The 26032-nt window shown below is 37.4% G+C and overlaps 1 protein-coding gene and 1 pseudogene across 1 annotated transcript in view; one reads left to right on the top strand and one right to left on the bottom strand.

Moving 5' to 3' along the window:
* SLCO1A2 (solute carrier organic anion transporter family member 1A2) overlaps positions 1 to 24571 on the bottom strand; it is a 104200-nt gene extending 79629 nt beyond the window's left edge. The window contains exon 1 of the mRNA XM_065887742.1: positions 24396 to 24571. The gene's annotated coding sequence lies outside the window, so the exon portion shown is untranslated. The remainder of the gene's footprint in view (positions 1 to 24395) is intronic.
* On the top strand, positions 44 to 7693 carry LOC136131439 (small nuclear ribonucleoprotein-associated protein N pseudogene; annotated as a pseudogene).
* Positions 24572 to 26032: the final 1461 nt, after the last annotated feature.

Below are 26032 nucleotides of genomic sequence, written 5' to 3'. Positions count from 1 at the left end.
GGGACATTAGATTTGGTGGAACAGCAACAATGACTGTGGAAAGAGCAACAAGATGCTGCAGTGCATTAACTGTAGATTGAGATGTGTCTTGCAAGATGGCCAAATCTTCATTGGCATCTTTAAGGCTTTTGACAAACATATGAACTTGATCCTCTGTGACAGGGATGAGATCAAGGAGATCAGGTTAAAGAATCCAAAGCAGCCAGAGCATGAAGAAAAGCAGATTTGAGGTCTGGGGTTGCCACATAGAGAACTTGGTTTCTGTGACTGTGGAGGGTACACCCCCAAATATACTGACATTGCTTGGGTACCACTTGCTGGAACTACAAGAGGCCCTGGGGTTGGCAAGGCAGCTGACTGAAGTGTACCAGTTAGTGTTCCAATTCCCCAGGCTCCTGCTGGATTAGCAGGTCCTGTCCGAGGGGTTGGGAGGCCATCCCACCAGGTAATGACTCCAGGGAAGAGGCACTGTAGCTGCTGCTGCAGTGGCTGCTACTGCCAGCACTGCTGGAGCCCCAGCTCAGGACTCACCAAGGCAGGGGACTCCACCCACACCTGTTGGTCCAGCAACCCCCGCTCCAGGCCTTATGGCTTCCAGGCCTTATGAGACCACCCGTGGGCCCACCAATTGGGCTTCCCCCTGCTCAAAATTCAGAGGTAGGCAGAGGACTGCTGTTTTGATTGTAATACCGTTTGGGTGTTTTAAATTGTGAAAACACACATTTGGTCAAACTAGAAATTATTTTTTTAAAGACATTTTAAAAATCTTTTACTTTTTAAAAATTTTATACATAGACCATTCATTCATATTATGTATTATATCCTCACCTGTATCCTTAATTCCCTCTCATTTATTCCCCATACCTAATCCTTTCCACATCATGTCATGACCGCAAATATGATTTGAACCCGTTTACTTCTCTAAGTCTTCTGAAGTCCAAGGCTTCATCATCTCTCATCTGGAATACTGCCTAGTCTCCCAACAGATGTCCTGTTTTCACTCTTGCCCCCTTCTGATCTATTCCACGCACAGCAGTCAGGCTGATGTTTTAAAGATGCTGAGTACAACAAGTCACACCCCCGCTCGGACCCCTTCAATAGCTCCGGATTGCCCTCTGAATAAATCCAAAGTCAGCTCAGCCTCTGAGCTCCTGCATCTTTGGGCTCCTTCTTCTGTCTCCAGCATCATCTTTCTACCACTTTCTTGTTCCTCCACTTGCATTTGCACATGCTGCTTCTCTGGCCTCGAACATTCCCCCAGCACTCTTTCCTTGGTTTTCTCTCATGCTTTAGGATTCAAGTTAATGCCGCCATTTTTTTCTTTTTCTCACCATGTCAATTCTCTCCACAGTACGTACCATTTGTAATTGCGTATTTACTTATTCACTTGCTTATCTTTGTTTCCTCCACAGGCTGTAAGCTGCATGAGACCATGAAATTTGCATTGTTCACTGTTGTATCTCTAGTACCTAGAATATCCCCTGTCATAGAGTAAGTCCTTAATCACTCCTGACTGAATCAATCAGTGAATGGAATATACAATAGGACAGTTTTTCCTCAAAAGTGTACATATAACCACTGAGGAGATCTGTTTTTATTTTAATTTAATTTAATTTTATTTTTTTTTAGGAAATCTGTTTTTAAATGCACATTCTGATTCAGAAGATGTGGGATGGGGCCTGAGATTCGGTGTTTCTGAAATGCTCCTGCGTGATGTCAAAGCTACCAGCACCTTATTCACACTTTTGACTAGCAAGGCTAGAGGGAATATAAAAATGAGCGATAGTGATGTTTGTCCTGTAGGGAGGAGCTTAGGATCTGATAATGGAGTTGCCTTATAAAGATGATCTAAATCACCACCACCATGATGACTTTCATTGCTATAGGAAGCAAGTAAGACCTAAAATTGTTTGAGATTGGGGTCGATGTTGACCTTACCCAAACGTTATACGAGACCAACATAAGGCCATGTCTAGCTATAACAAAATCATTCAAAGAGTTGTAATAAAATACAGAATTTACAAGAAGCAATTGGTAATTCAGTCTATAGGAATAGAGATCCTTTATAACAAAGCAATATATGTCGTGGGACAGACAGATGAGAATCTGAATTTCTCTTTGTCCTTGGGTAGCTGTGCAACCTTAAGCAAGTAATTTATATTCTCTGAATCTCAGTTTCATCATTTATCAATTGGGGCAAATGATACCCACCTTAGAGGTGTGCAGATGAAGTGAGGTCTCACATATCAGTTAAATAACTGTGCCTGGCATTTGGTACTCCTTAAAAATATCAGGTCCACCTGTCCCTTTCTTAGGTAGAAGATTATTTTCCTTATAACATTTATTTCCCAGGTGGTGAAAGAATTAATATTTGAATGTATGCTTGTCATCTTTAACATCTCAGAGGGAGAACAATTAGGAAAATAAATAAATATGTAGGTTAAAATCAGGCATTTTGGTCTAAATGAACACCAGACCATGGATCAGAAAACTGAGTTCTGGTCCAGGATCCAACTCAAACTAAACGTGTGACATAGGACATATTATTTCACATCTCTGGGTCTCTGTATTATTTCTGTATCATTATATACACTTTGTTAAATACCTTAATTATCTTCTTACGGGAAATCATTATTCTTCAAAAACATGTGATTTTATATTTCCCTTTGGAATATCAGTAATTTCCACAGAAATACTAAAATTTCAGAATCATTGTTAATTAAAACTAGGATTGGAAAACAGTTTCTTTCCTCCTAAAATCTCTACTAAACACCCTCAAACTATATTACTCAGTTTTAAAGAAATATATGAAGTCAGAAAACTTAAAATTTTACTTGGAGAACTTCCACCTTTTCTAGATTATACAGACATACACATTTTCACTGACAGTTGGAATTTGTTTTAGCTGCTATATATGATCTTAAGTTGTCATAACTTAGAATATTAACTTAAATCTGACTTAGAAATACAGGGGAAAAAGAACAATTTGGAAAAAATAAAAAATAAATTAAATCTTTTCCGTCAAAATAATTGTGATGTTTCTATGTAATAATAGAAAAAGTCAGTGAAAAAACTGCTTGGCTACAGTTGTGTCTCTATTTAAATGCTGACAAATGAATTTACAGGTTGAAAATTATTTTTATGCCTTTAACCCTCCTCTTCCCACTTCATTATAAATGGCTTTCAATTGTCTTCTGTATATATTTTTTAATGTACTTTGCCCTTATATCTCAATCTGCTACTGAATGTTCATGGATTTAAGCCCCTAGCATTATTTGAATTTAGGTAGACACTTCAATGTCCCTAGCTTCATTCTTTGCATATAAACATATTGTTGATATTCTTAATCACTTCTTTTTACCAATTCCTTACTACAAACGTCTCTTTAATCCATGAAAATCCACTCTGGTACTTTACAAAGATGGCAAATTCAAGTTTCTGCTGTGTGTGACACACCATTAATTCCACCAAGATACTCTGTATCTACTACGTTAACATTCACTGATGTGTTAATGTAATAATGACCCATCTGCTTCTGCTGTCTATGAGGTACTTTCTATCTATAGGGATCGAAATTAATGACAGAGTCTCTCTGAACTGCCTGATGTCAGAGCTGGGAAAGGTGTGAAGGGTATATAAGAGCTGGATTACTGGTTAGCAAGTCGGGCAGTAAATGCTCCAGTGGATGCAAGCCTGGTGTTTTTCATGAAGCTTCCTTGTTAACAAAGGTATTTTCTGATATTGCTGACACTGAGACATTAAAAGGTAAGGATTTTTTTGTTGCTGGGATAGTATTATTTATTTAGCATTAGAACAAATTTGGGATTAAATGGTTTATTTCAAAGAAGGGCTAAAGCGATAATATTCTATGATATTAATTTTCCAGATTGTTTCAAGAAGGAAATGGGGTAAGGGAAAACTTTGAAAATATTTGAAAATTGTTAAGGGGCTACATCAATAAAAGTTATACAGCAGAAACTAACACACCATTGTAAAGCGATTATACTCCAATAAAGATGTTAAAAAATTAGTTAATTATTTAAAAAAGTAAATGTAAAATAGAGAAAAAAAAGAATAGTACATTAAGCTGTTCAACTGTTCCTTAAATTCTGTGTTCTTTAAAGAATCATGTCAGTCTGAAAAATCTCTCTGATGAAACTTCTGACAGACAGGAACGGATAATTCCAGTTTTGTCAGAAATATGCTGTTGGAACTTAGAGGAGCAAAGCCAAAACATGAAGCAAGAAAACCCAAAAGGTAGTAACTTCTGCTCTACTAACCTGATTCTCAAACAAACTAGAGAAATTTAAGGCATATATGTTATATGAGGTGGAATTTTACTGTATGTTTATATACATATATTTTTTTCTCAGCTCTGGCAATATCCAAAACTTTTACATCTCTTTCTGAAAATTTAAATATATAGAAATAATAAAGAGGCAAATTAAACTTGCTAAGAAGTTAATAGGAGCTCTAGTTAAAAAGCCATTTGTTCTTAGGGGGATTCTTTCTATATTGTTGACTGTTCTGGTAATGAAACAGAATTATAATTAAAATATTATTTTTCATGAGACTACTTCCAAGATGCTCTAAATGTAAATTAATACCTCCGAAAATGTTTTCAATAGGTAGCATGTGCATCAGGATTTTTTCAAAAAGCTTATTTTGAAAGGTGTCATTTCATTTGAATGGTAACGTTAAGGAGGTCTAAAACCTATGTAGGGTGAAAACGTTTGCAGTATTTATAACTTTCAAATGAAAAACCTTTACAACTGTGATTCTCCATTTATTTAAAAGATCCTTAAGTTCAAATTCATGCATATGTCATAAATCATATAATGAGGATTCATTTGTGCCTAAATTGGTTTTGATTCCATATACTTTTGTAGAACTGAATTTATACTCTCTTAAAGACCAAGGAGAATAAGGTTACTTTTGAAAAGACTTTGCCTTAAGTTGTATTAGAACTCTTCTCATAGAATTATCTGCATCTTTTCTATTTTCCTTCCAGGTGTTTTTTTTGTTGAGATGGAGGTGTTTGGTGATATGGAAAGATTTCTAAAGCACCTAAGTATAATAAATAATAAGAATCATCAGAAGATTTTTTCTTTTCATTTCAGAGCTTATCTAGTTTACAGGATGTTCTTCTCAGAACTGACTGTAATTTTCAACTGGTTTTCTTCTGGATAAAAATAACTTTAAAACTGCCATGAAGTTTCTGGTATACTAGCAGAACAATTGAATGATGACAGGAAAATTAGCAATATTACCTAGTATTTCTGTCTATATCTTGATCTTCTCTTTCCTTAGATATACTCATTTGTTAAGTATTTTTACCCAGTATGTTTTTAAGGATATTCGTTTATTACGAGGTGAACTTTGCTCAGAAATAGAATAGTATGTAACATTATTTATTAACAAATTATATATTCATGCTAGTCGTACAATCTCTTACTTTAAATTATTATTAAAAATACTTATAGGGCTTCCCTGGTGGTGCAGTGGTTGAGAGTCCACCTGCCAATGCAGGGGACATGGGTTTGTGCCCCAGTCCGGGAAGATCCCACATGTCACGGAGCGGCTGGGCCCGTGAGCCATGGCTGCTGAGCCTGCGCGTCTGGAGCCTGTGCTCCACAACGGGAGAGGCCACAACAGTGAGAGGCCCGCGTACTGCAAAAAAAAAAAAAAAAAAAAAAAAAATACTTATAAACCATTCATCAATTTTTTTCAGGAAACTGAATTTGCTGGAATCAGTATGGTGTGGTCATTTTTTTTTTAAGGGGGAGGAAGAATTTTATATCTTGAGCTGTTCAACCATGTAATATTCTATAAAGCTCAAAAAAAGCTGAGAAAGCCTATGTAGGAAACATCTCAAATTTTAAACACCTTAAAAAAAAATAAAGCTGATGAAGATTTATTATTCAATGTCATTTTTTTCACAAAGTCAATCATCTCACTCGAGATCTTTTTCAACTTTTATACTCGTATGGTATGGGATTAAGAGGTAACAGACTTTACAAACCATATCAAAACACAGTTATGTTACTTTACACTCATGAGTGAGACAAAAGGATCCCACATTTGCCTACCAACTTTTTAAGACTCAGTAGCAACTATCTGCCTGGAGATAATCAGAGGGCCACCAAAAGTATAATTACATGGGTTTCATTCTGGAGTTACTGGGAGCTCCCTACAGGAACTCACACACCTCCACAGATAACTATTAAGACCTGGGATAAGGAATCCATTTAAAAACTCTTGAGGGAGTTCCCTGGTGGCCTACTGGTTAGGATTGCAGGCTTTCACTGCCATGGCCAGGTCTCAATCCCTGGTGGGGGAACTGAAATCCTGCAAGCCACGCAGTGCGGCCAAAAAAATAAAAACTCTTGACCCTGAGATGCTTTTAAAGAGAGACAATTTAAGAGTTAACGTTTGGCCTATAGTCAACATCACTGTTTAAACTCTCTTAAAGCCAAGAAGTTCCATGTGTGTGTGCGTGTGTGTAAGTGGTCAGTAGTTTTAAACTAGTATTTGTTACTAGCTGGTGGGTTGGCTGGCAGGCCGGGTCTGCCTTGTAGTCAATGAGGAAAAAACACATGAAAATAGGAGTATGGTGCTTTTCACTAACCATTTCAGCCAAGTTTTTCCATCTTAATGATAGTTTTGGATGGAATCTTATGTATCCTGACTACCATATTTACACGAAAAGTCCTGTTGGGGAAAGCAGGTTCACAATTATGAAGCCAACAAACATAAAAGCTCTTAGTTTTTCTTTACAGTAGAATGATGGCCCTCTTAGCTAACTCAAAGAAGGTAATATTTTATTTAGAATAATTTTAAATCCTATTACAGACTTTGAGACCAATTATCAGACGTATCAATTATCAGACATTTAACACATAGAGTAGTATTTCACACTTTGCTCCAGGCATTTGCCAAACATATCCTGGAACAGAAATCCCTTTTAAAAAAAATAGATTCTGGGCTTCCCTGGTGGCGCAGTGGTTGAGAGTCCGCCTGCCGATGCAGGGGACACGGGTTCGTGCCCCGGTCCGGGAAGATCCCACATGCCGCGGAGCGGCTGGGCCCGTGAGCCATGGCCGCTGAGCCTGCGCGTCTGGAGCCTGTGCTCCGCAGTGGGAGAGGCCACAACAGTGAGAGGCCCGCGTACCGCAAAAAAAAAAAAAAAAAAAAAAAAAAATAGATTCACTTTTTATATTTATTTATTTTTGGCTGCGTTGGTTCTTCATTGCTGCGCACGGTCTTTCTCTAGTTGCGGCGAGCCGGGGCTACTCTTCGTTGCAGTGGGCGGGCTTCTCATTGCAGTGGCCTCTCTTGTTGTGGAGCATGGGCTTAGGCACGCGGGTTTCAGTAGTTGCAGTGTGCGGGCTCAGTAGTTGCGGTGCATGGGCTTAGTTGCTCCGCGGCATGTGGGATCTTCCCTGACCAGGGCTTGAACCCGTGTCCCCTGAACTGGAAGGCAGATTCTTAACCACTGCACCACCAGGGAAGTCTCCAGAAATCCCTTTGAACCTTCTCAATTTGATCCATATTTCCTTTATTGCTTTAAATTTATCAGTTTGAAGTGTTTGGGTCAAATTCCAATTACTGCTGTTTTTCAGGAAAAGTTTACCATCTTTTAGAATTGAATGTTCAGTGTATGAGTTACTGGTTCAATCCTTTAAAGCATTAAATCATTCTTTGGACATGCACATTGGCCATGTGTACTATACACGCAAAAGAAATAATTAAAGAGGTAATATGAATAAGACTGATACACAAACCAGGTAATTCAGCCCCAGACTTGGTTTCCTTTGCCTGAATAATTGGTTTGTCAACATACACTCACATGCAACAGATACCAGTTCATTTAATGCTGAAAGAATAATTTTCTGTGTGGGAGAAGATCTGAGAGTAAAAACATAAAGTTTCACTTGCACTTTTAAAATATTTACTCTTAGGCTATCTCTATACAAACTATTAATGAAGTACTCTCCATACAAAATAAACACATTGAGATCAAAACCATTGCAATTTTGCCTCAAATTATGTATATCCACTGGCTTCTGGCTATTGAGTTTTTAGCCTCATACATGTATCTCTCTCCCGCTCTACACTTAACATAAGGTTAACCAATATTTTGGTTTCTGTGGAGCTGAGAACTAAAATATTTCCCTAGTGCTCCTAACAACCAGCAAAAAGCAACGTTAAAGTTGTGTCTATTTCCGGTACTGTTATGAGAACACATTAAAACAAAAGATGGTATAAAAATACAGAGGTGGGCTTCCCTGGTGGTGCAGTGGTTGAGAGTCCGCCTGCCAATGCAGGGGACGCAGTTTCGTGCCCCGGTCCGGGAAGATCCCACATGCCGCGGAGTGGCTGGGCCCGCGAGCCATGGCCGCTGAGCCTGCGCGTCTGGAGCCTGTGCTCCGCAACGGGAGAGGCCACAACAGTGAGAGGCCCACGTACCGCAAAAAAAAAAAAAAAAAAAAAATATATATATATATATATAGAGAGAGAGAGAGAGAGAGAGAGTTGATGTAAACTCTGCAACTAGAAAGAGTAGTTAAAATTCAAACAAATTATTTACAGTTATAATTTATGACTTATCCATAATATTATTATGCAGTTGTTCCAGGTGGCTGAAAGAATATGATGAATATTAATACCATTGACATAAAAAGCCTTTCTGTTTTAACATTTAAACCAATTCTATCATTAAAATTGTTGAATGCATAGGAATCTAGTAGGTAGCAGGAACATGGTAATCTCCATTTATTTAGGCTAATAGTAATAGAATTCCCACACTATAAAGGTCAAAGTGCCTGAACAGGTGATAAAATTGATTCCCTTGAGACTTTATAATAGCTGACATTTCTCTTAACACTACTAATTCAATGATCCCAGGAAACCCAACAAAAATTAACTAACACTACTTAATTCTTATTGGAAAGATGCAGGAAATGAATGTATATATATTTTAAGTCTACATATTCCAGGTTACATATATATTTTACTTTCTAAGTCCTTTTTTAAATTGGGAAATAGATTAGTCAGTATTTAAAAACATATAAGACAAAGACATTATTATTATTATCTTGAATGTATTCTGAATTTCCAAAGAAAGGATCACACTGGGAAATTCAATACTGACTATAATGGAGGGTTTGCTATATGATTTCCAAGCTGCATCTTCAGGTGGCCAAAAGCTCTGTCAATCATCCAGATATTTGCAAATCAAAATATTGAATTATTAATGTGAAGATGTCTTCTCTACGTTTCATCACATACATAATAGCTGTACCCAATCCTGACTCCAGGTCTCTAACCTTTCATATTTGTTCGATGTCACCAGTCATCAAATGGAAAAGCGGAAATGCTACACCGCCACTTGTGCAACTCAACGCCTGGAAAATTTTTTAGTTTGGTCCAGCAACAACCTTGGCGTCATTTTCTCACCTACCAAGGTGGGATCCAATACGTACGGCAAGAGGAATACAGTTGATATTTTAAAGAGAGAACCACTGAATTACTTACTCCCTTTAGAGGTCAGTGCACCTCACAGTTCTTAGTGTATAAATACTCGAGTGATTTGCTGTAGACTTTAACGGTGCTTCTTCATTTCTGGAGTGAATATATGAATGCCTGTGTCCCATGTTTGTTGCCAGGACATATAAATTGCCATGTTAAGAATTGTTTTAAATTTGATACAAATTAAGATCCCATAATAAAAAGACAGCCTTTAAAAATGAACTATTTTCGGGCTTCCCTGGTGGCGCAGTGGTTGAGGGTCCGCCTGCCGATGCGGGGGGCGCGGGTTCGTGCCCCGGTCTGGGAAGGTCCCGCATGCCGCGGAGCGGCTGGGCCCGTGAGCCGTGGCCGCTGAGCCTGCGCGTCCGGAGCCTGTCCTCCGCAACGGGAGAGGCCACGACAGTGAGAGGCCCGCGTAACGCATAAAAAAAAAAAAAAAAAAAAAAAAAAAAAAATGAACTATTTTGGCTGTACATTTTTATTTTTAAAACATTTTTAAAAGTCATTACTTTGGCCCGTATCTTTATGACCTGAGTTTGAGAACAAAGGAGAAAATGGTTCCTGGAAACTTGATAAATTGTAAACAAGTAATAGTAAAGTTCTGATTATAAACATTAGAAAACCAGCAATTGTAAGTACACTTGTTAAGCAATTCCTTTTTGCATTAGATTTCTGAAATGAGACAAAGTGCTGCTTAAAACAATAAATTAAAACCTTCTCCTGATTCAGTCAAAATACTTTTGTTTAATTCTGTTTTTTGTTGTACTTGCTGGTACTAAGATATAACTTAAAAATTTAAAAAGCAATGTCCCTGAGGGTTTCATTGGGAGTTATCATCAGTGAGATTTTATTAAATGTACGTGCCCTTTATTCTAAGCGGCTTTCAGCAAGTCTTAGTCATATTCTTATAGAGGGTACTGGAAAAGTAATTTATGTTCCTATTAACTATGTATTCATTTAAAAGACTATAAATTATACCCCAATAAAGATGTTTAAAAAAAAAAAAAAAGAATAAAGCAGGTTTACCAGCAAAAAAATAAAAAGTAAGACTATAGACTTCTGGAAATTATGTACTCCATGGCAACTTATTTTCATAGTTTAATTAACTGGACATTTCTGGCAGAGGGTCTGTGTTTGATGCCCTTTTTTTGGAAGGAAGCTGAAGTACTGAACACAAAGTGAAATGTTTTGCTTTAAGTCAGATTCTTAAGTGGTATCTGCTTTTCCCTGACTCTGAGTTTCATACTTTGGGAAGTAGCATTAACTCATATAAACTGCTATCATGCTGCATTATGCATTTCTAAAGGCACTCAGCTTTTATTTTAAAAAGAAAATAGAAAAAGGAAGCATCTCAATCTTAGTGAGAATCCGACTCATTGACTTGATTGCTACATTAAAATTTCCCCTTATGAAGCATGACTTAGATCACCAGATTATAGACTTTGTTGTTGTTTTGTTTGTTTGTTGGGGTTTTTTGGAGTGTATAGAGACAGAAGATGTTATTTAGAATGACTTTATGTCATGAATTGCATACTGAAATAAATGAGTACATAAATTCCTATTTGTGATGTTCAATTGTTAGCCTCTTTCAAAATGGATATGAGCACATTTTAAAGTGAGTAAGGTACAATTAAATTACAATCTCTTAAACTCACTTATTTAAAAATTTTCCCACAGTCGTCTACATTAAGTTACACCTTATTGCATCTCACATCTATATCAACTCCCCAATCTATCTTTCAAGCATTAATGAGATCTTAATGAGCGCATATGATATTCAAGGACATTGTATACAGCAGTGCACAATTCCCAGATATAAAACAAGAAGAATTAATGTATAGTAACCTAACGACCTCTAGTGCTAAGGAGCTGGATAGAGTTAGGGTTACTATGTCACTTATTCCAACCAGGAGACTTTTGAGAAGGAAAGAGGTTATTACATTGATACAATAGACATTAAGAGTAGATGTTATTCTAAAGTTTACTCATTACATTTATTATCAAGGTGAAACATTTGAACAAATTCAGCATTATTTCCTTAGTTGGTATTCGTAGGCCAGTAGGAGTCTAAATATATAAAGGTTGGGAATGCCTTATGTACCAAATACATCCCCTGGCTCCTCATAATTAAATAGCTTGTGAAAAGAATGATTCGTTTTTCTTTATTGATGTAACTGCAAATATAAACAGTAAGTTTTGGTGACTACGTTTATCCCAACTCTTCTCATTGTGCCTGGGGTGCACGAAATCATAAGTACTCTTGAGTAAACTTCCAAATACTTATGTCCATGCTACAAATTATATTTTATTGAAGATTTAGAAATAAAAATGCTTCTTATATCGATCATGTTGCAATGCAGAGTCAGAACAAAGAATTTATTTATTAATACTGCATTTAGTACTTCTAGAAATTCTCTTTAAGCATTGTGAGAGGACATTCTGCAATAAGCCTCTTACTTTTCTGAAGCCTGAATATCATTACCTGGTAATATTATGCTGAGATGAAATAACACCTTTTGGTTAACAGTAGAAAAGCCTGTGAGTCTAAAGCTCCTTTGGCTGAGTGCAAGGAGAGCTTTTTATATAATGCAGGAGAAAGTATTCTTTTTCTACCCATTATTTTCCCTTTCACATACACACTACTCAAAACCATGGAAAAATCCATCTTCCTTACACTCAGTGCATCTGTAGTAGACATTATTAGTGCTCAATGACATCCTCTCCTTCCCAAGCATACAAGGGAGTATAGTTCTCAGACCCTTGCATTCAGGTGGTGCTATGTGACTCATTCTGGCCAATGAAATATTAGCAGAAATGATGTGTGTCACATCTAGGTTGACAAATAGATTAAAAAACCTATGTGAAAGATTTCAATCCTTCTCTACTCTGCTGCAGCCGTTGCTGGTGAGGTTTCCCTCTGGCTGGGGCCCTGAGTGACTTCATGGAGAAGATCTCTCCTACTGACCTGTCTTGGACATGGAGTATGACCAAGAAATAAACTTTTGTGACTTTTTATCTACAGCGTACCAAAACAAAATAACCAAAGTCAAACTTTCATCCTACCTAATGAACCTACTTCTCCTCCTGACTCTATTATATCTAATAGCAGTGTAACCATTCTTCCACAGTAATTCAGCCTTGATATCTTGAAATTATCACCGATTGCTCAAATTCCTTGCTCCCCACATTCCAATTAGTTACCAGGACATGTGTACTCTACATCCTTGCTACTAGGATATGTCTCTTCTTTCTTCTCCCATTGCTAGTAACGTAGCTCCAGCTTTCTTTGTGCAAGCCAGGATCTCTGCAACAGGCTGCTGAAATAGTGTTCCACCTCCAATATTTACTGCCATTCTATACAACGATACCAGAATAAGTTTCCAAATGCACATTTCTTATTATATCAGTTGTTCTATGCAAAAATTTTCAAAGGCTTGTTATTATCTACAAAAATACGTCAATTTTTTTAGCCTATCATTCAAGTCCCTCCGTAAAGTAACCCCTATCCTCTTTTCCAGGGTTACCCCACATCATTTCATTCCTTATACATACACTCTGCCAAACTCTTTTTTTAGTTGTTTCTGTTTAACTGATATCATCACATTTTCTCTTGTTTTCCAAGCTCTGACTCTTCCCTCCATTTCCTCCAAATTGAAATAATGCCCCCCAGTGCAGCCTTTTGAAATCTTTCAATGACAAAGTCAAGAATCTTTCATCATTGCCCTACTGAATATGATTTCTCCACCCACTGAGCTCTAACCACACTTTGAAGATATCTTTTAGAGTCAAAAGAAATCTGATATTAAAGTATCATATTATTACTATTTTACTCATATTAAAATACTCTATTATAATGTTATATTATTGCTGTGTTATTTGTGTGACTGAACATTTCTCTTCAGCATTGCTAGATTCCTAACTAAGGGCGGAGACTGAAACTTAGTCATTCTCCATTTCACAAATTTCCTGCTTCACAATCAAGATTAAGCCTATCTACACATTCTGGAGAACGTTAGGCTACTTGGGCATTTTCCATCTTCTGTCCTTGATATTGTGCTAGCATAGAGCTTAACTGCTCTTATCTTCTGAAAATAACTTGATATTTATTTACCACCAGCATCTTTTGGTTGACAATGGATTCAGCCAGCCAACCCCAACTTTTTGGCACCAGGGACCGGTTTCGTGGAAGACAATTTTTCCAGGGAGTCGGTGGGTGGAATGGTTCAGGTGGTAATGTGAGTGATGCGGAGCAATGGGGAGCGGCAGATAAAGCTTTGCTCACTGGCCCGCCGCTCACTTTCTGCTGTGCGGCCCGGGTTGAGGGGTTTGGGGACCCCTGGATTACACAATTGTGCTTTCTAAACGTATCATACAGCTTATGGAAGAAGCAAGTACTATCATTTTATCCCAGGGGTGTTTTACCATGTAACTAAAAATAATTGATAAATTGCTATGGAATGTATCTTCATCATACCAGAACATATTAATTATGGTTTTCTTGATTTGATTTACTAAACCCTTTGGGAAATGAATTCCACCTCCAAATAAACTAAACATAGTATTACACAATTAAATATTAAATTCCATAAAATAATTATTAAAATAAAAATTCTAAATTTTCATAACAAGTAAGATTGGGTAAATTCCATTAAGATGGTTTTTCTGGTGGAGTGGGATAGGAGCAAATGTTTCTCAATTTATTGGAAGAAAAGTCCTCTTTCATTTGAAAAATTACATATGCTAGCATATGTTCCTTCCTCCTTATTATTTATTGATTTATAACATACATTTCATTCATGAACAAATTTCATAAACAAAATTCAAATCTCTACCTATTGCTAAAACTTTGGAAATTTTAAATTTTTGATCATTTTTGTGTAAACATAGTAGTATGCATTGGCCATTCATCTCCAAGCTGCTCTTTAACCTACATTATTTGGACAATATTTCCACCGACTGAAAAGTCTCTGCTTTGAAACATTTATTAATAGTGCACATTGAGATATCGAAGAACACAGTGAGTCAGAGTTCTGTGGAATTTCCAACAGAAGAAATAAAGACACAGAACACATTAGAAATTTATCTATGATGCTCAGACATGACAATCAAACTTGAGAGTTCCGGGCAGTCAGGAGAGAAATGGATTAAGTATTTGTGCTGAGTAGGTTTATCATTTTAGGAGCCAAACGGGAGCTTAGAGTTTACATATTAACAGCCAGATGTTTTTCTGTGAGGCTACATGTGAATAAGTTAAAATAGCTATATCATTTGGCTTGCAATTAGTATCCTTAAGGTTATAAAAATTGTCACACTTTATATTGTCTGGAATTAGGACAACTCTCAGTAATTTCTTAGAAAATTAAATTATGCTGTGACAGCTAGTTATATAGCATATAGCAGCTAATGTTTTTCTTGTTATACCTAGGGAGGAATCCTTTATAATACAGTGACTTTTTTTTTTTTTTTTTTTTTTTTTTTTTTTTTGGCTGCTAAAGGAATCACTGAGTAACAAAATCTGGTGGAAAATTTCATTGTGCTTCCAAGGCCCATTCTACTTCTGGGCATCTACTAATGACATGAAATATACCTGTGCTGGGTTGAAGTAAACAATGGTAGCTTCTTTAAAAATTGCAATCAAATTCTTCACCTCTTCTTCATTGTATAGGTGGTGTCAATAGCATCTCTGATAATTTCAATCCTCCTATTTATTCATGATGACAGTGTAGAAATGCTTATGAAGTGAAAAAAAATGAACAACAGTGTGGACCAGAGATTTGAGTTTTGATGTATTGTTATTGATCCAAAGTCTTTTTGATGTCTTAGCAAAGATAAGATATATACATTTCTCCTGGGACATGGGTAGAACATCCTTCTCTTTCTCAGAGGAGGGAACCACCCTTTTGCTGCTGTTCACCATGCAGCCAAAGATGGGAGATTTGCATTTGTTCCACAGCAAAGCCCCTCGGGGGAAGTATGGGACAGCTAATGAAGGTGTATCCTCATTAGTGTCATGTGGTAGGAGGACTGTGTAGCCCGGAGTCACATAGACTTGGGTGACTACTCTGAACCTCTGTCTCCTACATGAAAAGAATAATAAATAACTCAGAGACAGGCAGTGAGGATGAAATGAGATCGTGTCAGGGATGAAAACAGTTAAGACTTTGGCTGCAAATCTGCCCTGCAATAAACGCTGTTTCCTTCCTTTTTCCTTGTAGAGGAAGCTTCCACTTTCTCCCTCTGATGTGGCATTGGATCACACTTTGTAAGGGGGCAGTACCTGCCCACTGTAGAGGTCAGAAAGGTGCTTGAGGGAGCAGTTAATATGTTTTTTTAATAACAGAGACTCTACCCTACCTCTGAATGTCCCTATCTGTTTATCTATCTCAGCTTGTACTTGGTATGATTTAATTGGTACCCATTAATTGCTAAGCCCCACTGCCTCCCCATTTAGAGCTTCATTTATGGCAGGCTCACTATGTGTCAGATACTATTTTAAACTCATTCACATGTATTTACTCCTCATAAAACCCTGTGAAATGAATACTGTTATTTCCAATTATAAAGTAAGCCTTGGAGATGTAATTAACTATAGGTAATAATAATGTACTGTATATTTAAAAGTTGATAAGAGAGTAGACTTTAAAAGTTCTCATCACAAGTAAATAATTTGTAACCATGTATGGTGATGGATGTCAACTAGACTTATGGTGGTCATCTTTCTTAATATATACATGTATCGAATCATTATGTTGTGAAACTTGACACCAGTTTAATGTTATATGCCAAGTACAGCTCAATAAAAATACTATTATTATTCTCTATCTTACAGATGAAGAAACTGAGGCTGTTTGACCTTGGGCAAATCACTTCACGCTCTTCTGCCTCGGTTTGTAACAAATACAAACCAAGTCCCATGGTGAAGCCAAGATATTAACCCAATTATTCACCATTCCATATGTTTGCTTAGCACCTAATATATGGCAGACACTCTGTAAAGTGCTGGGGATGCCTCAGTAAACCAGACAGACAAAATCTCCCATCCTCATGGAGTTTACACGCTAATTTTGGGGGGGGGGTGGTACCAGAACTCTTAGCCACTATGTAATACCACTTCCCCCAATCCAAGGCATCTGTAAAACCTCTTATCTTCCTTTCACAACACTGTGAGGAAAACAAGAAATCAGGACAGAATTAGTGTGGGGGAAAAGTCATTATTTTCTAAGTATCATCTACATGCGCTTTATATATATTGTATTGTTCATCGTCACAAAACTCCATCAGGCAGGTATCGTTATACAATTTGCTGATAGAAACTAAGGACTAAAAAATGGGCTGATACAAAAATTTCATTCTGTAAGAATAGATAAGAATGACAGGGACTTTCCTGGTGGTCCAGTGGCTAAGACTCCATGCTCCCAATGCAGGGGGCCTGGGTTCGATCCCTGGTCAGGGAACTAGAGCCCACGTGCCAAAATGAAGATCCCGCATGCTGCAACGAAGATCCTGCATGCCGCAGTTAGGACCCAGCACAGCCAAATAAATAAATATTATAAATAGATATTTTTAAAAAAAAGAATGACAGGGATTTCTTTGCCTTCTCCTAACAAGCCATATCTGTCAAAATAAAGGATAGTATCTGTAAAAGAAAATGAGCTGACTTGTCTAAGATCACACAGTTAATAAGGGTCATTCCAAGACTGGAACCGAGGTTTATCAGACTCCAAAGCTCAGGCAATTTCTCTACTTCATGTCCAAACAAAAAACCATTTTTCCCTACTTCCACTGTGGCTAATTTTGTATAGTACTCTGCCAAAGCAGTTTGTCTGTGAACTTGACAAACAGGTCAGGCAAAAGAATAATGGTGCAAGAAATATGTGTTCAGAATATAAAGAACTTTTTGCTTTTGAGGATAACAGTCTTTACCCAGTATCAGATAGCTTTGTCTTACTTTATTGTGTATTTTGTTTCAAGTAAAAGAAAGTTTGAAAATCTAATACCCTTATTAAAATTTTCCAATACTGAAAGATCACTTGTAGCTTACCTTTATCCCCTATCCCAAATCCAGCTGAGATTTTCATATTGACTTTTCCTTTTTTTTTAATTGAACTATAGTTGATCTGTAATGTCGTGTTAGTTTCAGGTGTACAGCACAGTGATTCTTTTTTTTTTTTTTTTGGCTGCGTTGAGTCTTCTTTGCTGCGTGCAGGCTTTCTCTAGTTGCGGCGAGCAGGGGCTGCTCTTCGTTGTGGTGCACGGGCTTCTCATTTCTGCAGCTTCTGTTGTTGCAGAGCACGGGCTTTAGGCACACGGGTTTCAGTAGTTGTGGCACCCGGGCTCTAGAGCGCAGGCTCAGTAGTTGTCGCGCTCGGGCATTCAATTTTGTGTATATATATATATATATATATTCTTTTTCAGATTTTTTTCTCTTACAGGTTATTATAAAATATTGAGTAGAGTTCCCTGTGCTATACAGTAGGTCCTTGTTGGTTATCTGTTTTTTATATGGTAGTGTGTATCTGTTAATTCCAACCTCTTAACATATTGACTTTTCTATTGAGACTCATTTCTTTGCTCTATACACAACTAGGAAAATTTTCTTTTATGGTTAAATGAAAATTCTGCCAAGTGAATGAGACCAAATCCTGTAACCAGTCGATGAAGGTCCTTCCCACGGAACTCCAGATTACATTTCACACCTCACACTTGCCCACCTCCACACCCTTGCTCACAGAATTTGCTCACCTTTTGATATTCTCCCCTCACCCTCCGGGAGTCTACACCCAGGTTCTGTTCAAATGCCACAGTCTCCAAGGAGCCTCTCCTCTGAATTTACATAGACTTTTATCTGTATTACTCTGCTGATATCAGTTTATTGAAACATTCACTCAGTCACTCAACAAACGTCCATTGAGCTCACATTGGTATTCAATACTATTTTAGTGGCTGGGGGTTAGAGCATACCTTGAAGAAGTTTACAGATTTACCTTGTATTTTGGTTACGTATGCACAGGTATTATTTCCTCATCTAGCCTGAAATCTAGGACAAGGGTATGTGAGTTACTCCTGTAATCCCCACAATATTTAAATCCAGTCCTTGCACATAATACATACTCAATAAATACTGGTTGAATGAGTGTGTTCCTTGAATAATGAACAAGCAAATGAATGAGTAAACTTTAATATAAAGTTCTGATATCACACAGTGATGAAGTTGATAGAGTGTGACTTCTTACACTCCCTTTGTAAAACAAAGATGATAATTGTAGGGTTTTATTAAAGACTAGGAGTGAAATACGCAAAGTATGTGGCACAGTTTGGGGGTTCAGTCAGTGGTAACTATTATAGCCATGATAACTGCACACAAACAAAAGAATGATATGGTATCACAGTGGGTACTTTTGTTATTAATAGCAAACCAGAAGGATTTAAAAAGCGGGGGGAGGGAGATAAACGTGGGTAATTAAAGTGGGTGCAAAATGATGTAGGGAAAGGTTCAAAGAAACAAAACAGAAATAGGATAATGAGAATAATCTACCCAAATCCTAAATAGGATTTGTATCACCGGTTACCTTTCCTGCTCCAATGACCAATGACGCAAGACACTTGTTCTGCACAATTGCATCTAGAATTACGAAAATTTGACAGAACCATACAAGATGCAGGTTCTAGAAATCCATCCTCTTTCTTCCCTGTGGGAATATTCCTTGTTATTTAGAACAACAGTTATGATCAGTAAGAAGTGGCACACAAATCCTAAAAAGGAAATAGCAGACGATATAGAAACAGCACATCTGGTAGAATTTATCTGTGCTGCAAGTAGATTATGAGTGAGAGAAAATTCTAAAATTTCTAAAAGGATAGAATTTAAGTAGCTGGAAATGTTACCACCTATATAACAGACTCTATATTAATAAATTCAATATTTTTAAAATTGAAATCATGGACAGGCATTATAAAAAGGAAAATTAAGTTTATCAAAAAATTGTAGGGCTTCCCTGGTGGCGCAGTGGTTAAGAATCCGCCTGCCAATGCAGGGGACACGGTTTGAGCCCTGGTCCGGGAAGATCCCACATGCCGCGGAGCAACTAAGCCTGCAAGCCACGACTACTGAGCCTGCACGCCACAACTATTGAAGCCTGTGTGCCTAGAGCCCATGCTCTGCAACAAGAGAAGCCACCTCAATGAGAAGCCCGCGCACCATGACAAAGAGTAGCCCCCGCTCGCCGCAACTAGAGAAAGCCTGCATGCAGCAACGAAGACACAACGCAGCCAAAAATAAAAATAAATTAAATTAATTAATTTTAAAAAAATGTAGACTTAAATTTTTAAAAATCTCTTCTTAAGCACCAAGGATTTATGGTAGAGTACAGGGAAATATATTCAATATGTTGTAATCACCTATAATGGAAGATAATCTGAAAAAAATGTAAATGTAACTATATAATAAATATATATATAAAACTGAATCACTTTGCCATACACCTGAAACTAACACAATATTGTAAATCAACCATACTTGCATTAACAAAGAAAAAACTATCACGACTGTTTTAACTTAATTAAAATTTGGAGATTTTTAGATGAAGAAGACTCTTCTTCATCTTCATAGGCATAATGCCCTGATTTTCCTATAAACATGTGAACATGGGGTCTATGTAACTGAAATGATGAAATAATTAGTGTGAGCTTACATGAAGGCTAGGAGGCTGTGGTCCCAGCTACTACTGTAATAAAAGTGTATTCTGGTTTCACTTCCTTTATTCACTTCTTTTATTGAATACATACTTCCACTTTCAAAATACAAATTATTTGAACAAGGAACCAGTCTGGAGCAGAACTCCTATCCCAAATTAACCTCCCAAACTTTCTACAATTTGAAATTCATTCTTTTGCATTTTGAAAACTTTTTACTTCAAGAGTCCCTCACTAAAAGACAAATAAATCTCTCTTGACAGGGAAATCCTTATCACTATTACCCTAGAAGAAGTTACTTAACAGCTAGCTGAGAACAAAGGCCTAGGAGAATGGGATAGGCAGCTGCAGACATGAAAAATGATGAGGGAAGAGGCAAGGTCAGCTGTAAGGAAAAGAAAAAAGAGAAGGAAGAAGGGCGGGAAAAGGCATAAAGGAGTCTTGATTAGCTTACAATTTCTGTGTTTGGGCTTTGGGACCTACATACCTTTGCAACCATTTGCCTGCAAACAGCTAGGCCTGAGTAGGACTTAAAGCACCAATTCTCCTTTGGTTATAAAAATCTTAACTGTTAACCTGGGTCGACAAGGTAGAGAATGCTAGCAGGACAAAACAGAGAAAAGAACAAGACAGTGGAAACCATTTGTTTCTCTGAAACATCCTCCGGCTTCCTCAGACAGTATTGGATCCTTAGGAACTCTCTTGTTCCAGAACCCCCGCTGCAGCAAAGGACACGGAAAATAAAAGAGGCTCTGAAACAGAACCAAATAATTTCTCCTTTGAGTTCCTAGAAATTCAAACTCAGTTTCTGGAGCTTTATTTGAATTTGAGTTTAGGATTATATCTGTCTGTACCAGGAGAGATTTTTTAAATGTGTTCAAATGTCATCATAATAGTAAAGTAAAATTAAGCTTTCAAAAAATTCCCTGTTGTGATGTTGAAGAGCAAAAAGTCAACAGGACACTGAAAACTACTATGGTAAGGCCACTGGTATAGTAGCAAGGGCAGGTTTTTTGGAATCAGGCTGACCGACCTTTGCTAGGATCACAGCTCTTTTTCGAAACACTGTATACATCTCTTAACTTCTTTTAGCCTCAATTCCCTCATTCTTGGCAGAGATATGAGGATAGATATAGTTCATGAAAAGCACCTAGAATATAATTATGCCTGTCTCTACCACATTTAGCAAATATTAGCTGTGATTATTATTAATTAAATTCTAGGGTATGGCATGACCAAAGCATGAGGCATTAAAAAAAATTATACTACTTCACATTTGGCCTCACCTTGATTCTAAGACTTCTGAGTAAAAGATAAGAAAAGAGTAAACCCAGGTCAAGACGTTTAGGAAAGTCTAATAGCTACAACTGTTAAAATCTGCAAGTGTACGATTGGTCTTCTAGAGTGTATTCACACGTAGAAGAGACCCTTTTGTACTTTATCATTGTAAACACCATAATACAACAATCGAACGTATGCTTATATGTGGTTATCTTAAGACATGAGGTGCTGAGGCTCTTTAAAATCTTTTAAATCTCATATATCTCTAGTATATGTTGTCCTTTTGCTATTTTTGAATTTAGGAGCTAAATCACCTGAAATGGATAATGCACTGCTTTACCACCAAAAATGAGCTTGGTCTCTGTGACCAGTAATCTGAGGTAAATTGTTTTCCCATCTATAATACAGGAAGGCATTCGGAGATAATGTTTACCTGTATAAAAAATAGTTATAATCAATAGTTATATTTTACTATACATTTTCATCTGGAAATTTGCCCCAGAAAAGCTTAGGTATTATTGCCACCTACACACATTTCCTTCTAGCCTTTTCTAGGAATATATATTTAAAACTTAATTTAACCTTAGAAAATCCACAAATGTGACCATAATTTCCAGATACAGTGAGACATTACCAGGCTAAGATCCAATCTAGCAAATCATCAGAGTCCCACCTGGAAAACAGACACTTCAAATAGAGCTTACCCTCTGCCCTCTTCCTTACATATATAAACAACTTATTCTGCCATGTAAATATGACAAAAGATAGAATAGCAGATTCAAAGATATACTCAAGTGTATATTTCTGACGTTTCTGAATTTACTTATTCTGAATAAATATCAGAATTCATATAGGTAGTCCTACCTACTGGCCTCATCTAGCATGGGTTTTTTGTTTGTTTGTTTGCGGTACGCGGGCCTCTCACTGTTGTGGCCTCTCCAGCTGCGGAGCACAGGCTCGGGACGCGCAGGCTCAGCGGCCATGGCTCACGGGCCCAGCCGCTCCGCGGCATGCGGGATCTTCCCTGACTGGGGCACAAACCCGTGTCCCCTGCATCGGCAGGCGGACTCTCAACCACTGCGCCACCAGGGAAGCCCTAGCATGGGTTTTAACAACAAGATTTATAGCATAAAGAACAGGAACTTATAAACCAGAAATGACATAACTGTCACTAGTCAATGAAGAAAATCAAAATCTCACCTACACAGAGATAAAAGGAAGAAAGTGGACTTTTTTCAAAACAAAGTGCCTCCTATGGGTTTTCATAGTCCTGTTTCATATGTTGTTTCTCCACTTTAGAATGCAAATAAAAATACACTGTCTCACTCAATCACTATATTATATTATCATAAAATAGATGAAACTACAGATTATTACTATCAAAAAATTTCTAGTTTGTAAGACAAAAATGTTGGTGAACCAAGCCAATGTAGAATCCAGTCTCCATTCTCCCATACTATTCCTGCACTGTCATTTACACTGTATATTTGGATGACAATTTGAAACACCCAAGCTGCTACTGCCACATCTGAATTAATTCTAGCATTAAAATCCAAGTGACCTAAATATCTCTGAAGCTTCAGAAACTGCCCGGGGACCATCTAGGTAAATCTCCTTAGGCTTCCTAGAACCAACTAAAGAGGAGATAATGTAAATCTCTCCCTGGGCCCTGAAAAGATTAGACTTCCACCTGGCATATAATAAACAATGAGATAATTGATGTAAAGTGCCAGTCTGAGAGCCTGACACATTGTAAGTTTCAGTAATTGGGAGCTCCTGCTTCCTCTGTTGCTTACAAAGCAACTGAACAACTCAAGTCCTCAAGCTTGAGTTTCATTTTGTCCTCATCCTGCCTCTAAGAATCTGTAGTAAGCAGTTCCTAAGACAGTTTCTACTCTCTTCATTTCAAATACGGGACACGTAATTCTATTTATTTCCCGATTTATAAGGGAAAAAATGGCCGTTTTGAAGATTTAAAATGCTATACACGTGTCTGAAATTATGATCATCCTCATTTTCAATAATAAATTCTACTAAAAAAATCTCCTGTTATAGAGTGGCCCAAATTTGACTCCTGTGCTTTGACTGTCCTTACCAATTTTCATCCTATGGAATTGATGACATGCCTCTAAAGCTAAATATGTTAGGTTAAAAGGCAAATACGAAGTATCTGTAGAAAATATTTAAGTAGAAAAGCTAGCAACAGTATCCTGGAGTCTTTCCAAGGAGAAGGCCCTCGTTTTCCCAAAAGGAGGTGTTATTGAAAAAAGACTTTAAAACTGAAATAAGCCACTGTTGTGCTCCCAAACAATATTTATATTAGAAACAGATTGCAACTGCAAGAGCCTTGAACACATGGGATTTACATGGTGATAGCAGAAAATAACCTTAGTCTTCTCCCCTCCACTGCCTATCAAATTTCATTTCACTGGGCCAGTTCTCTTCCTGACACTAAGTGGAATGAGACAGGTCATGCTACTTTCTGTTAACTTTCAAAAGAAAAAAAATTAAAGCCCTCTGGTCATGTTCATTCCCATAAAAAGTCTCAGTTCCGGATTACTATCCTGTTCACTTGGAACTTCACTTAAATTCAGGCTTCTTTCCTTCCACTATAACCTGTTCAAATGCTGCGGTTGGGAGAAAGGTCCAGGTTGTTTCTGTTTTCTATCCGCTTCTGCCGTCTTCTCCCCACGCCCACACACCCATCTCTTCCCCCACAGTAGAACAAGGCTGCTTCTGTCTCCTGCAGAGTTGAAACTTATATGGGAGGAGTTAATGAGACCGGAAATGTCATCCTTGCCTCCTTCGGCCAGGACGGATATTTAAAACTGACTCTCTCGGACACTATCGCAGGTCTTGGGGGATCCCACCCTCCATTCACCATCTCTCACCTGCAGTGTCCTTGGCAGGGTAAATGCACGTCCCCTGACTAGTCAGACACAACTTCTCCTTCAAATTTTGGTGTGCGGCCTACAAGTTTAGCCTCTTCCTACTGAGGTCTCTTCAACGCTCAGTCCAGATCTAAGCCAGCCGCAGACTAGCTCTGGTTGACCCACCATTGATTGGGTCCTTTTTCAACGTAGCCCTCTCTTCTTTCCACCTCCTGGCAGGCGGATCCGCTCACAGCCTTTTGCCTTTTAAACTTCTTAAGCAGGAGTCCGACACCGGTCCCCTGTGTCCTCCAAACTGCAGAGGACAAATATAAAGCACTCGGAGCAAACTTCTTAAAGCCATGCTCTCTAGGCTTGAGGTTGAGAGAAAGACGGCCCCCGCCCTGCCCTGAAATTGAAAAGGATGGTAGGCACCTGCTTCAGGAGATGCTAAAACCTTCTGTAACACTAGTCTGATTAAAGCAGTGCATCATGGGCCAAAAAAACAGGCAAACAGGTCACGGGTACAAAACTGAGTCCATTACTAGAGCCAGTAAAAATGAAAATGTAATATTTGATATATACTCTAATAATAGTTCTTGAAGAAAAATAGAGTTTATTTAACAAATGATATTGATATCATAATTTACTCTCTATTGGAAAAGAAAATAGAGTGCCAGCCCTGTCTAAATATCACGTTTAAAATTTTAAAAGCAATAGATCAAAGATTTTAATGTAAAAAAAAGTTTTTTTTTAAGTAGAAAAATGTTAGGATTGAGAAAAACTTCTACAAAAATACAAAAAAAAAAACCTAAGGAACTATAATGGAAAAAAATGGCAAAGTTGACTTCATCAAAATACAAATTACACAAAGGTACAAAGGCAAAAAAAATACCATAAATAAGGTTTAAAAGAGGGAGAGAGAGAGAGAGAAAGATGGAGGAAATGTTTGAAATATATATAAGAAGCAGGGGGTTATATCTTTGATGTAAAAAAAGAACTTCTACAGACTGATAAGAAAAGACAAACATGGGTATGAGCTGAGGTTCATAAAAGAAGAAATGCAAATAGACAAAAAAATTTATAGAAAGCTTTTGTAAAAGATGGTAAGTCTCACTAGTAGACAAGGAAATGCCTTTCAAAACAACACAATACCTTCATTTTTTTCATATAATAAATTTGCAAAATTTTAAAGATTTTAACATTCAATGGAATGGGGTAGAGAAATGGTAGGGTTGTGAATTGCAGTACATCTTGTTTCTGTGATTTCACTTTTGGAAATCTATTCTATAGAAATAGACATATTTCTAAGAAAAGATAGGCCAAGCATGATTGAGATACATGTGCTGACCCAGAGGAGTATCTAGAGTACCCAGTTTAAACGAATACAGCAACAAGTCAAGTTATGTGTATAATGGTGATCCTATTCATGTGAATAAGAGTAATGGGGAGCATATGTATATAAACACATACAATTATATACATTCTGTATATTTTTTACATGAGCATAGAAAGAAATGTAAAAGGATATGCACCAAGTTGATTTTGTCTTTTTACACTTCTGTGTTATTTGGCTTAAAAAAAAATAAATTTCTCATTTTTGAATTTTGAAAGAAAATGCCAATGAAGTGTGTGTGTGTGTGTGTGTGTGTGTGTGT

This window comes from Phocoena phocoena, chromosome 11 (assembly GCF_963924675.1).
Source record: "Phocoena phocoena chromosome 11, mPhoPho1.1, whole genome shotgun sequence".
Classification (NCBI taxonomy): Eukaryota; Metazoa; Chordata; class Mammalia; order Artiodactyla; family Phocoenidae; genus Phocoena; species Phocoena phocoena.
The sequence above is the reverse complement of the archived record's forward strand: the minus strand, read 5'-3'. Positions and strand labels throughout refer to the sequence as shown.